The 14,961-nt window shown below is 33.8% G+C and overlaps 1 long non-coding RNA gene across 2 annotated transcripts in view; it reads left to right on the forward strand.

Moving 5' to 3' along the window:
- The window catches only part of LOC306657592, a 65,037-nt gene extending 54,011 nt beyond the window's left edge, over positions 1–11,026 (forward strand). For both annotated transcript variants that reach the window (XR_013762832.1, XR_013762833.1), the window contains 2 exons: positions 860–1,089; positions 9,113–11,026. This is a non-coding gene — a long non-coding RNA (uncharacterized lncRNA). The remainder of the gene's footprint in view (positions 1–859; positions 1,090–9,112) is intronic.
- Positions 11,027–14,961: the final 3,935 nt, after the last annotated feature.

The raw sequence follows: 14,961 nt of genomic DNA on the forward strand, positions 1-14,961 counted from the left end.
TGTGCTAAACTAGAAATTGGAAGAACAGATATCTTTTATTATTATTAATTCTTTTTTAATTTAGAGGTTATATTTGGGTTTTCAGCGGAACGAGTAATATGATCTATTAATATAAATAGAAACTTGTATTTCAAAGATTTACGATTTCATATAATGACCGGGTAAGTGTACTATTCAATTCATACTCTAGTAACAAACCCTAAATCTAAGTGATTTGGTTATCGAATATTTACTTCTTGCCCACACATCTGCAGATCAGCAGCCGCAAAGCTGGATTAGGCTATAGTCAGCAGGGTCAGCAGCACACCCTGGAACTGGGTCACCACACAACTAAACTCAAAGTCAAAGGGAAAACCACATGACTAGGTAGGATGTGTTACCTTGTTCTAGATAGCAAAGGAAAGTTTAGAAACTTTACATATCATACAGATTAGAAAATGTTTAGAAAAGTTTGTAAACTCTTGGAATAATCTCTTTGTTGAATGTACCATAAAAGCTTCAGAGCCCAGTGTTTTATCTGCTGTTGTCATTAAAGAAATTTTAAATCTCGTTTCAACTTCTTCAGTTGCTACGTGTCTTTCAGATTTTCTATTTATTCTCTTTTGGTAAATTACATATTTCTAGAAATATATGTACTTTATTTAACCTTGCAAAATTATTGGAATCAAATTGCTTTTAATGCTATTTGTTTTCCTAAGCTCTGTTGAACCCATAGTTAACTAAATTTGTCATTTCTAATGTTCTTTTTTTTTTACTGTTCCACATTACCACAAATTTTTGTATTTTATCAAATGTTTTCGAAGAATCAACTTTTTATTATATTGTTTCTCTTGATGTTATTTTTGTTTTGTCATTACAGGGAACTTTAAGTCACACTTTCTAAAAGCACTTCAGATATACTACATATGATGAGAAGCACTCATCTATTTCCTATGTATAAAAATGATTCCCAATTACAGATGAGTATATTTTACAGTTATTTTAAAGGTCGAAGAAGTTGTTAGAAGATTGAACACAAATATTTATAGTGCAAATTATCTACAGTATAATCATCTTCTGTGCCGCCTGCGATAACCTTGACAAATTTAGGTAAGTTTTTTAACTAATTAAAAATTTTCAAATAACCTTTCTTGAAATTAATATGTACATGTCACAGAGATGTTTCTATCTGTGCTTAGAGCTTAATAATACCAAATATGTGTATAACATTAATAGAGGTATGCTTCTTCTGTTATGGCAAATGTCACTTCTCTATACTATATCAACACTACACTGCATAACAAATGTATGAGGCAAGAATACATAAAGAAAATAGATGCTTCAGGGTAATTATTTTGAGAAGTCTTAAATATAACATTGTCTATATTAAATAAAGTTTGTGTCTTAGAGAACATTACAAACACTACAGCTATCATTAAATAAATTGTTTTTAAAACTATTCAGGCATTTTATGTTTCTCTGTTCACTATCCACATTTTCATATATTTTTAAATGTCAAAATTAATCTACATCATGGCTTACTAATTTGGTTTCTTTTCTTCATTATATAGTCCTTACCGAAGCCATATGCTATACTATTCTAGCTTGTTCTTATCCTTTTGGATTAAATATTTACATCAAAGCATCCCTTACTCTTTTTAGTCTTCCTAAGTATATTGCAACTTCAATTTGTATTCTTGAGTTTTATAATTTTTTTAAAAGAGAAGAATACAAATAAGCAGAGTCACAACAGTTAATTTTCTACTTTCTGCACAAGACAGTATAATTATTTCTTTTTTGCCTTGCAACACAGGGAAAAAAAATAGTACATGTTATTACGAGTTTTTTAATGAAATAGTTCTACTTCCGTGAAGAATGTCCTTGGTATCTTGCTGGGTATTGCAATAACTCTAAATTGCTTTGGGTACTATGAATATTTTAATCATATTAATCCTACCAATTCAAGAATATAGGAGGTCCTTCTATTTTTTGTGCATCCTCATCAATTTTTAATCAATGTTTTATAATTTTTATTGGAGAGGTATTTTCACTTCCTTGGTTAACTTATTCCTAGGTATTTTATTACTTGTTTGCAACTATTTTGAATGAGATTCCTTTCATGATTTATTTCTCAGCAAATTCATTTTGGTGTATAAAATGCTACTGATTTTTGTATGTTGGTTATATAATCCCAACTTTATTAAATTATCACTGAATATCATAATAGAGATTTTTCTTTGTATACAATCACATCTTCTGCAAACAGAAATAATATATACTTCCAATACACAAATATAAGTATATGATTGGTGAAAATTCTATTTCATCCCTTTATTGCTAAAACCTGTTTATAATCATCAACTGATGCATTAAGGATTACTCAAAATACAAATGAGTAATAGAAGTTATTTTAACTTTTAATTTATTTTGACTTATTTAACTTATTTTAATTTTTTAAATATTTTATTTTATAGATATAAAAGTTATTTTAACTTTTAAAATAATATCTATAAAATAGCTATGAAATATTTTTCAAAACCAATAAATATTTTTGTGTCTGCAATATGTTGAAAATTATAAAATTTAAATATACAAAGTTTTTAATAAGAAAGTCAGTGAAAATAATTTTCTCTATTACTTTGGCACTTTAGTCTAATCAGAATGGGAAAAATGGAGTTAGCAAATATGGATATATGAATTTAAGGTCTCTGGAGATTTGTTTTCTTTTGTTCAAGGTAAATCCTCTTTTTCTAATTAAAAACATACAAATGTGAGAGTTTGTTTTTGTTTTTGTGTTTGGGGCTGGGATTGAACCTAGGGCCTTGCATGCATACTAGGCAACTGCTCTGGACTGAGCTACATCTTCAGCCTATGAGATTTTTAAAAAAACAATGTTGAATGCAATGAAAACATTGATCATTTCAGAAAGAAAGATTGGGGAACTTGATTTTATAGAAATATAAATTATACAAAAAATTTCAAAATACTGAAAAATAAAGTTAACAGAGCATTTGGGGTTGTGTGGCAACTTGAAAGTATTATCATGTAATTGGAGTCTCAAAAGAGAGTGGGAGATAGAAAAAAAGTACCTAAAGAATTAATGGTCCACAAATATTCAAATTCGATGAAAACTCTAAACCCAAGGATTCAAGAAACTCAATGAGCCCTACATACAAGAGGCATGAATAAAACTATACCAAAAAACATCATCATCATGTTGCTTGAAACAGTGATAAAGAGAAAATACTAAATGCAATAACAGAAGAGAAAATACATTATGTACAGAGAAAGATAAGAGACAAAATAGACTTCTTGCTGGAAATAACGCAAGTCAGAAGATAGAGGAGCAACATCTTAAAATACTGAAGAAGAAACCATCAGCCTAGAATTCTATACTGAGAGAAAATATCATTCAAAAATGAAAGTGTCATGAAGACATTTTTAGACATGAAAAATCTAAAAGAATTCATCACCCAAAAAACTGAACTATAAGAAAAATTAAAAGAAGGCAGAAAGATAGGATAGAGAATAAGAGCAGAAGAAATGATGGATATGTGGATAAATATGAAAACTTTTCCTCTTATTCTCAAAAGATAATTGCAGAAAACAAAAATAATGACAATGTATAATGTGGTTAATAAAACTTCTAGAAATAAAGTGAATGACAGTAACTTTCAAAGGAGAACTAGAAGTATTGTGTTGAAAAGTTTTTATATCATGTGTGAAATTATTTATTACTTGATGATAGACTGTGGCATACTTAATATTTATACCATAAAACTCAGAACAAAGATTTTTTAAAAAAATTAATAAGCAAAACTTTGACAAAATAACATCACAAGACTAACAACTAATCAAGAGTTATAGCAAAGAGGAAAAGAAAATCAAGAACATATAATTAGAAAGCAAATAGTAAGATATTAGATTTATATCAAATTATATCAGTAGTCACATTGAATATAAATGGCCTAATATCAGATTGGACAAAAATCAAGACCCTACTATATGCTATCTAAAGGAAACCTATCTTAAACATAAATGTATAGGAAATTAAAATTAAAATGATAGAAAAAGATGTGCTATGCTAACACTACTATAAAATAGAGCACAGTAGTTATATTACAAAGTATATTTCAAAGCAACAAATATTACTAGGAATAAACAGTGTCATTTTGTGCTGCTAAAGGAGTTAATTCATTAACGGAACTATCTATGTACTTCATAGCATAGCTTCAAAATAAAGAAAGAACAGAAATAAGGAATAGATAAAGTCATAGCTATACTCAGAGATTTCATCACCCTTTCAGTAACGGGTAAAATAAGTAAAGATGGAGAAGATTTGAACAAAGGAAAACAAGAGTAGTCTGTACCAGTTTAATAAAATTTGGGAGCCCTCATAGGGAAAAGAGAAAAAAACAACGGGGTAGAGAAAAGCAAAGCAACCATGAATAGGATCAAAGGGTGAACATTCCCAAAGATCCCAGAGGAGATGGGAGCAAGTGCAGAGATGCATCAATCAGCAAGAATGGAAGATAAGCACAGACAAAAGGAAGGAATGAAGATTCAGGTATATTTGAGTTAGTAGAATGAAATTGAGGAATCCTACACATCCTTCTTCCGTCCTCTTACACCTAGGTTACTTAGAGCCATTGTAGACGCCATGTGGGCCTGTGGTTGGATGCTAGTACAGATTTATGATATCCAATGTCATTTTCACCTTCAGACTTTATGTCATGTTTCTAATCTAATGAGATATCAATTCCTTCTCTTCTCTTCAGTGTCTATTCTGAAACATTCAACCTTCTGTTCAAGTCACTACAAGGCCCTTCCTGTTTGGGGCCTGTTTGCCCTGAGATCCATTTTTTCCCTTCCCTGGCTCTCTTCTGTATTTCAGAAGACTGTTCTCTGCTGCTGCCTTTCCAGGAGAGCTTATTGTTGGTTCCTCCAATGCAAAGAGGAGGTGGGAGATGGAAGGTGAAACAGAAGAAGGCCTAACTTATTTTACTCTTCCTTTCTGCTTAAAGCAGCTGCAGATCTTCCACAAAATCTGGTCCAGAGGGTAAAAATCCTCAGTACTCTGGAAAAAAAAAAAAAAAGATATTATCCCTACACTGGTATTGATCTTAGCCCACTAAGAATATAGCTTCTACCCACAAGTTCAGGTCACTAGGTTCCAGATGCACTGCCTTCTCCTTCTGTCCTTCTGTCCTAGGGGTGGCAATGGTTTCTCACTGATGCTAATCTCTGAACCAAACGACCATTTCTGCTCTCTTAACTCTTGTCACCTGTGTAACAAATTAGCCACATTAAAATTATAGTTTCTCTATATTAAACACTCATATGGTTTATGTTACTGTCTTATGTCTGAGACTAACCATCCAACTCTGAGAGACGTTAACCTTTGTCTCCTTTGGAATCACTTTATTCATATATTTGCTCTGTACATCATTTATCTTTGTGTCATTCCTCTTCTAATGCACACCTTCCTTTGGGTCATGTTTCCCTCTGGCATTTATTGTCTTTCTTTCCTGGACACAGTTCTACAAAGAGTGATCTGCACTACTAGCCTGCACCATCTCACCTCCCATTCACCTGTGAACCCATTCAAGTCCAGTTCTACCCTCACTACACAAATAGACTCTCTGGTTCTCCTCCTTAATCACTACTTGGAATCCTCTTGGGTTTCTCACCCTTAGAGTAGATGCTCCTCTCTTTTTCTGTTTCCTTGCTCATCCCTTCCCTCCCTCAGTCTTAATATATTCTCCCTGGACAATCTTATGCATGTTCATGGCTTTAATTATAATCTTATTGCTTATGACTTCCAAATTTATAGCTAGTTCAAACATCTTGCCTGTTCCAGATCCATATGTCCAATGCCAATGTCTTCTAGTCAGCCCCACATTCTCAAATTCAACATGTTCAATAAGAGAATTATCTTACTCCATAAGCATATTATAGATTACATGGGACATCGTATAATATGTTATATCATATGTCACCCCCACAGCTGCCATTTTCCTACCACTAACATATTATGTACCCTTGTCTGCTTTCCCTTAAAGGAGAACAACCATAACTTCCTGATGGTCTCTGTGTTTCATATTTTACATCCCCAGTCATTCTTCCAATTTGCTAACATTCTATAACTCAGTTTCAACCATGTCATTGGCCTAGTTCTAAATGTTCCAATGGCTCCTAGTCACACCAAATGATAAGATCAAAAAGCCTTATCTATCCCTTACTGCCAAAGTCTCTGCTTTGGCCTCATCTCATATTACTACTATTCTCAGAACACCTCATATCCTCATGTGTAAAACCCTCTCCCTCCTTCCCTTTGGGAAGGACATACTCCCTTTGTACACTGGCTCCCTACTTCTATATTCTCAAAAATTTCTATTCATTTCTTGAACCTTCCTCTCAAAAACTTTCTCCATAGGCTTTCTAAGATTCTGCCAGTCAGTCTTAAGTGTTTTTTTTTTTTTTTTTTCTTCCAACACCTGTTTCCACTTTGAGTTTCATAACCCTAGGTGCTGAAATAATTCAGTGAAAAAGATCATGATGAATCAGAACATGCCTTCACACCAATAAGATTATACAAAGATTCCCAAAGTAGGAGGAGTCAGAGTGGGGAAAAAAAAGTACAGAGAAAAAGGAATTTAGATACAGGTCAGTTCCTGGGTCATTGAAACTGAGTTCTGGAGAAAAGAAAGAGGGTGGAAAGTGGCAGGTGATAAAACCAAGTCCTGAGTACTATAGGATCTGAGAGCCAAGAAGCTCAGAGCCTCTTCCTTAGGAGACCCCCCCCCCCCCCAGGGAAGCAGTCCAACAATAGCAGAAAAAATGACTACACGCTATATCTCAGTAGACAGGGACTGTCAAAATGGAACAGAAGTGTGATGATGAAGACATTGAGTCTGAGAGCTATGTGCAGGCAGACAGAATCTTATGCAGTCCCACAGTGTATTTTCAAGTTCCGTAAGTCTAGAAAAATGGATTCCTGTGCACCAATGAAGGGCATAGAAGTGGCAAAGAAACTCAACAGAATTAGGATCTTCACACAGGAATATGCATCATGACTCCAATGGACAAATAACGAAGAGCCAGTTAAGATTTACCCTTGGAGTTGCTCAGATATTCAACTTTTCTCCCATCCTCAACTCCAAAGTTAAGTGGTAACTGATGGACAGACAGCCATAGAGGCCATGCCAGGTAGTGATGGGTCTATAGGGGAGAGGGAGGGTTGAAGAACGCTTTATCCTCTAAGAAGGCCCTGAAAAAGACAGTCCCTTCTGTCTCTAAATACCTCTGTGTCTTACAATTCTGAGGCAAGATACCTTGAGAAAAAAGCTGAGAATGGAGTTGGAGGAGAGGAAGAGAGAAAAGTGGGTAAAAAAAACCCAACGCTCTTCATAATGTTGTTGAATCTCTATCACCTCTGAAGTCAGCTCAAGCCTAAAATCTGCCCTTTGAAAGCTAGCATGACCTCCTCCTCTGCTCACTTGCAGCAGTTTGACTATCAACTGTGCACTTTTGTCAGTCATTATGTGTTCTGGTGGTTTTATAGAACATTGAGTGTGCGATAATGACAGAAAGGGAGTCCGAGGTGGAGGATATAATACATTTTACTTAAAATCATTGTACTGAGGATAGCCCAGAGAGCATGCACGGGCTGAGGGATTTTATAGGATAGAGAACTGGAGTCAAAGACATAGAGTTTGGTCTACACTGCTAGTTTTCATTGTCTAAGGGCACAATAGCAGTCAGCACATAAAGGCAATATATATGATTGTTTTCTTAGGAAAATATCTCAGGGAGAGAGATTATACATCTAATTAATTAGCAATTTCATATAACTATAAAATTATAGTAGCATCAAACAGTATATCTAATCAGCAATTTCATGGTCTCTGTTCTGTAGAGACCAGAAGCTTAAACAATAGAAGAGAAAGCAGATGGTAGAGGTCATAAATAGCTGATAGAGAGCAAGAATCTAAGACAGGGAAGAAGGGACAGTCGGAGGAGGAGAGAAGGAAAGTTAAAATTTGAAAAATTTAGAGTGGAAGCACAGTTTAGCTCCATCTAAATACAAAGTTTGGTTGAGGAGAGAGGTAAGGGAGGTAGAATAGGGTGACAGTCTGAAATGGTGAGTAGATTCAATAGGAACAAAGAAGTGACAGAGATAGCCAAAGAAAGTATTTCAGAGTTTGATATTTCAGGGTTGGATTTAACAGGGAAAGTCTAAGATGTAACTGCAATGGCAGAGCGAGAGTGAAGGGTAGAGTCAGGGAAGGACAGGGATGGTAGGACTCTGAGCACCCTGTGGGAACTCATCATCAGTATGGATGGGAAGGAAAAACATTTCAGAAAATAGTGTAATCATTAATTATTGGCTGTACTATTTAGTTTTTCATCACTCTAACGAAATACCTGGGATAAACAACTTATAAGAAGGGAAAGTTTGTTTTGGCTGACAGTTTTGCAATTTCATTTTATGGTCAGTGTGCCTACTGCTTTTGGGTCTGTGGCAAGGCCATATATAATGGCAGGGAACACAAAGTAGAGCAAAGTTTCTCATCTTATGGCTGCAGACATTCAAAGAGAGAGGAAGAGAAAGGTTGAAGTCCCAAAATTCTCTCTAAGGACACACTTCCCAATGGCCTAACCTCCTCCCACTGGGTTCCCCAGTTTGAGAGTCAAATGTTCCATCACATCCCAATAGCCCCACAGGTAGTTGACCAAACCTTAACACATGGATCTTTGGAGGACTTATTCAAATAACGTTAATGGCTAAATAATCCAGGTAGAGAAATAAAACTGCACTCTATGAAGTGCTAACCCTACTCATCTCTTGTTACTTTGAAAATTCCAAGAGACACAGTGAAATGTCTCATTAAGGTATCTGCCATAGTCAGCTTCTGAGTGCGGTCACCATACATACTGACTTGCTGAGCCATTCTGGGAAAAAACTTCTGAAGGTGTTGAAAAGACCATTAGATTAGCCTAATGAACATAAATGGTAATATTCTTTTTAATTTAAAATCCCCTCTAGCTTTTTTTCTGTCCTTGTGTTGGCTGATTTCTTTTTGTTATTGTTGCTCATTGGGGTTTGTTTTGTTTATCTGCTTATTTTCAGTTTGTTACTCAGGCTGAACCTTTGGAGTCCAGAGGAAATACAGCTGAACTCTCAGAACAGCCTTTGAGGTCTCTTGTGCACTATTGGATTTCTTCATCAAAGCCTGTGGAGCAAAACCTCTGGACCACGTCTCACATTTCTTTAACAAATACTTAGACCTAAGATCTTTTTTTTAAAAAACACACTTTCTTGAGATTTCATGTAACATGAAACAATGAATGTACGTAGATTGAGGATTTGCCTTCTGAGAAAATTAACTTATCAATGCCTTATTTCCCTCTCTGTAAAAAGATAGACAATAGTGCTTATCTTTCAGAAATTTTATGAGAACTAGATAAAATAATGCATTCATGGTATCTGAGGAAAGGGTTTAGGCTGTAATCTCAAAAGGCATAATCCTGAAGACCATAATCCCAAATGTTAAATTTCCCTAAAATCTGTAAATATCAGACTTAAAAATATAATTCTTATAAAAATGTTAAAATGCTTTAAAAACATTTATTTATATTTTAAAAGGGAATTTATTTTATGTTGAAAAACATACAAATACTGTCAAACACTTCATAGATAATTCTACACAATTGAATGAGCAATAATACAGTTTTGCAAGTATAAACAGGTTTATAAATGATACCCTCATTTATGAGCAGATGAACTGCCTTCATAAAGAAATAGGTAAAAAGTAAAACATATAAGCACATATCACTATAGTTAGTAATTGTATGCACCCACCTGTCATTAGAAAGCAGAAATGCTATGACAGACAACCTAAATCTTTTGATAATACTGATTAAAAGTCACAATGGTTCACCATGGAATATGCAGTTTCCCAAAGATCTGAGATATCAAGGAATTTTATCTCTCACAAGTATACATGTACAAAAAGTACCTCCCTTTATTTAATGATGAAGTTTGAATGTTTTCATAAACCTGTACAATACTTCCAAAGTCAACTTTGTGATAATGAAATTTCACCAAGTGAAATTTACAAAATAAGTGTAAAACAAATTAGAACTCCTAAAAATGTTTATACATTATATGTTCAGCATTGTAAATGACACAAAGATGAAATATGTTGCATGGTGCTTTGTAAAAAATAATGCTGATAATTTAAAATAGTGGGAGGGGACTAAAAATAGCACTAAAAAGAAGATTTGACATTTGAAGAAATGTATTATGAGGATAGATTATGACAATTGCACAGAGGTAGTCTATAAAAGCTGGTCGATCTTCATGGCCATTAACTATATTTGGAAGTCTCAAATCATTGTGAATAACTATCTTTTTTCTTTACACCTTGACTCTTTGGAAAATATGCTTCACATTCATTTTCTGCATGGCACTGCTCTTTTGAAATTCTTCTGTGATTCCATATACACTGATGTAGGCAATCCATATTAAATTTTCCCTTATATCCCCTGCCCCCCTATGTTTCTATGCTGCTTTGGGTACATGTAAATCTGTCCTGCATGTACTCACATACTGACCACAAATTTGGGGGGAGAACACTGGGGACTGAACAGCCACGCCACCGCATTACATTTCTTCTTATCCTGCCTTGCAAATAATTATTTTTAAACCAACCACTAACTTTGGTAGATTCTTCAGGAAAATATGACTTTAATTCATTAAAAGCTCCTGGAATTTATTAGTCAATGTAGATAAATGATGCATTTTTAAGCCCACATTTTAGTCATTGTTGTATCACATTGTGTGTTAATCAGTTTTTCATTGCTGTGACCAAAATACCTGACAAGAGCAACTTAGAAGAGGAAAAGTTTATTTTCACTTATAGTTTCAGGGATTTGAGACCATTGTTGGATGATTTCATCACTCTGGGCCCGAGATGAGGCAGAATATTATGGCAGAAGGGTGTAGCAGGAAAAAGCTTTTCAACTTATGAGAGTGAGGCATCAGAGACAAAATATAAATTCCAGTGGCCAACTCCTCCATCCCTGTGACCTACTTTCTCGAACCACAACCTACCTGTCTACAGTTACCACCCAGTACAGTAGTCCTTCCAAATTAGTTATTCATCAAACAGATTAATCCACCAACTGTGTTATAGCTCTCATAATATAATTATTTCACCTCTGAACATTCTAGCATTGTCTCACACATGAGCATTCAAGAGACACCTCATATCCACCAAACTATAACACAGGGTTAATCTTTACCCCCACATTTAGCTTTCTACTCTTCTTATATAGCCTTTTTCCCCCATGGGAATTGCAGTTCTCAGTTTTTAGAACTTCAACACTCCAGATTTTAATCTGTCAAGATTTGAGGGATTTTAAACTTTAGGGATTTCAAGAGTTCAACATTCAGGATTATGATTGGCACCACTAATAAAATAAATGTTCAATTAATAGAAATCGCTCTTCTGATTTCCTTCAAATAGGTAAGGATTTAATTTTTTAAAAACAGTGGTAAGACTTCCTTTTATAACTGCCAAATTCAGGATTTGAGTGAAAAATTATAGAGGCCAGGTAATAAATAGATTTCCAAATGACTCCAGTGGTTCTGCAGATCAAATTTGTGCTGGATTTGTAAATGTACTAGAAAAAGTCAACAAAACTCTGCCACCTTACTAGGTGAGACAGCTCTAGTAAGCTGTCAAACATCACTTTCAAATGCATTAGAAGCAGTTTGCTTTTACATTGGGAAAAGAGCAGTTCACAGCAACTGCCCTTCCCCAGGTTTATGTTAATTTTCTTACTTTCTGCAACAATATAATCAACAAACATATTAATAGACTTAAAATTCTACAGAACAATAACTTGATCCAATATATCAATGACCTCAAAATACACAGAAAGCAGCAAGTATGCTGAAGGCTTTCCTAAAGCATATGGGTATCAGAAAGAATAATAAATGAATTGCTATATTTCCCATGAATAAGTCCATTGATGTGTGTCCATATGCCAACACAACTTTCCTAAGGAAAAGGATGAGTTATGACTCCACATACCCCTTGCCATTAAGAAGTGTAATGCTTGTTGGGACTGTTTGGGTTTTGAGGTAGCATAAGTCACGTGTGATAATATTGTCTTAATCTGCTCTCCATCAAATGACTTACAAAGCTATAAGTGTTAAATGGGAGTGAAACCAATAAAGGATTTCAAAGGCAGGATTTCAAAGGCTAAACTGTGCTTCAGCCTTTCCTGCCACTTATAGATTCTTGGGTGGAACAGAGAGCACTGTTTGAAGTCTCTGGAAAGTTCCAGAAAAAGGATTCTAAAACTAGACCACACCTTCTTCAGTAAAGACCTACTCTTCAATTAAAAAACAGATTCTACTTCTGTTTTCCAGTCTGGCATGCAAAGAGTTTAAAGACAAGTGAAAAGATGAAAAAACTAAAAAATCATTAAGTCTTCTTAGATTCACCAGCAAAGTTAGGTCAAGGGATAAACACAGCCAAAAAACTGGAGAAACAAGTAGGCAGATACAGAGAATCACAGTTTAGCAGGAAAACTCCAGCTAAATATATGGAGATTAAACAATACACTTCTCAATAACACCTGGGTCAAGGAAGAAATCTTAATAAAAATTTTAAATATGGTGAACTAAATAAAAAATTATAATATAATTTATCAAAATTTGTCGGTTGTAGCAAAAGCAGTACCTACAGGGAATTCATGGTATTTAATACATATATTAAAAAAGAAGATCTAAAATCAATAATCTATGCTTCTGCTTTAGAAAGCTAAATTTGAATAGCAAATTAACCTAAAATATGCAGAAGAAAAGAAATAATAAGAATAAAGCAGAAATCATGAAAATTTAAAATAGGAAATCAATAAAGTAAATCAACAAAATCAAAAGTTGGTTCTTTCAAAATATTAATAAAATTAACAAATATCTACCCAAGCTTAGAAAGAATAAAGAACATATATTCTTAATATGGCTAATGAAAGGAAACATCACTATACAGCCCATGGGTATTAAAAGGATAAGAAAGGAATATTATGAACACTTCTGTGTTCTCAAATTTGATAATCTACATGAAACAGACCAATTCCTTAAAAGACATAATCAGCCAAAACTTATAAAAAAGAATAATCTATCTGAATATGCCTAATCCATTAAAAATTAGATCAATAAGTAATAAACTTCTAAAACAGAAAGCATCAGGTCCAGACAAGTTTACTGGTGAATTTTATCAAACATTAAAGGAAAAAAGTATACCAGCTTTCTACTATCTCTTCCAGAAAATAGAAACAAAGGTAACATTTCCTAATTCATCTTTAAGGTCAGAATTATGACAATTCTAAAACTAATCAAAGACCTCTCTCTCGTCTCTCTCTCTCTCTCTCTCTCTCTCTCTCTCTCTCTCTCTCTCTCTCTCTCTCTCTCTCTCACACACACACACACACACACACACACACAAAGGAAAGGAAAAATTGAGAAAACTCTAGTCTAATACCTCTTGTGAACATAAATGCAAATGTCCTCAATAAAATATGAACAAATCAAATTGACAATATATTAAAATAATTATATACCAATATTAAATGGGATTTGTCTCAGGTTAAAAAAGTCTTGTTCAACAAAGTCAGTTAATTTAATTTATTGTATCAGTAGGCTAAAGAAGAAATATCACATGATCATATAATAGATGCAAAGAAAGGAACATTTGACAAGATCCAACATTCATTCATGATTAAAAAACTCTCAGCAAACTATAAATAGTGAGGAATGTCATAACCTCTAATAAAAATATGTACACAAAATCTGAAGCTAACAGCTAACATTATGCAACAGGTAAAAAACTGGAATTTTTCTGGCTAACATCAAAACAAGACAAGGATGCTCCCTTTCACCATTTCATGTCAAAAGACAAGAAATAAAATAAAAATTATAGTGATTTGGAAGGAAGAAACAAACTGTCCACATTCACATCTGACATTCGTGTAGAAGGTCTAAAAGAATTGGTCAGAAAAACTCCTGAATCTAAAGAGCAAATACAATAAGGTTGTAGGATACTAATGTAATACATAAAGTCAGCAATTCCCTAAATAGTGTGAATAAAAAAGTGAAAATTGGTATCAAAAATACATTACTTTCTACATTAGCACTCCTGTAATCCATTTAAGTACAAATATAAAAGCATATGTACCAGATCTATATGAAGAAAACTAAAACTGTGATTAAAAATTAAAATAAATGAAGGGATATTCTATGTTAATGGACAGGAAGACTCAATGCTGTCAAGTTGTCATCTCTTCTGACTCTGGAAATCAGAGTATAGATATGATTTGACCTATACATTCAAAACAATCCCAATCAAAATCCCTGAAAGTTGCTTTGTAGATACAGAAAAACTGATCTCACAGTTTATACAATAAGGTAAAAGATCCAGAATAGCTAAATCAATATTGAAGTAGATCAAATCAGATTTCATTACTCAAACTCAACATGTACTTATAAAGCTACAGTAATCTAGACAGACATAAGAAGAGACTGGTAATACCAAGTGCTAATAAGGATGTGGAATAAAAGGAAAAAAAATCATTGCTGGTAAAAATGGAAAATGCTGTAGTCACTTTAGGAGGAACTTTGCCAGTTGCTTGCAAAACTACGTGTAATCTTACCTATAACCCAAAAATCACATTTCTATATTCACCTAAATAAATTTAAAACTTAGGTTCACACAAAAGCCTAAATACACATTTTATATCAACTTTACTCATAATTGCAAAATATTCAAAACAACTGAAATATTCTTCAGTAGGTGAATGGACACAACTGTGGTACATCAGGACCATGGAAGAGTATTCATCACTAAAACAAAATAGCTACCATATCCTAAAGGAACATAGAAGGGACATCAATGCATATTACCAAGT

This window comes from Sciurus vulgaris (assembly GCF_902686455.1).
Source record: "Sciurus vulgaris genome assembly, chromosome: 1".
Taxonomy (NCBI): Eukaryota; Metazoa; Chordata; class Mammalia; order Rodentia; family Sciuridae; genus Sciurus; species Sciurus vulgaris.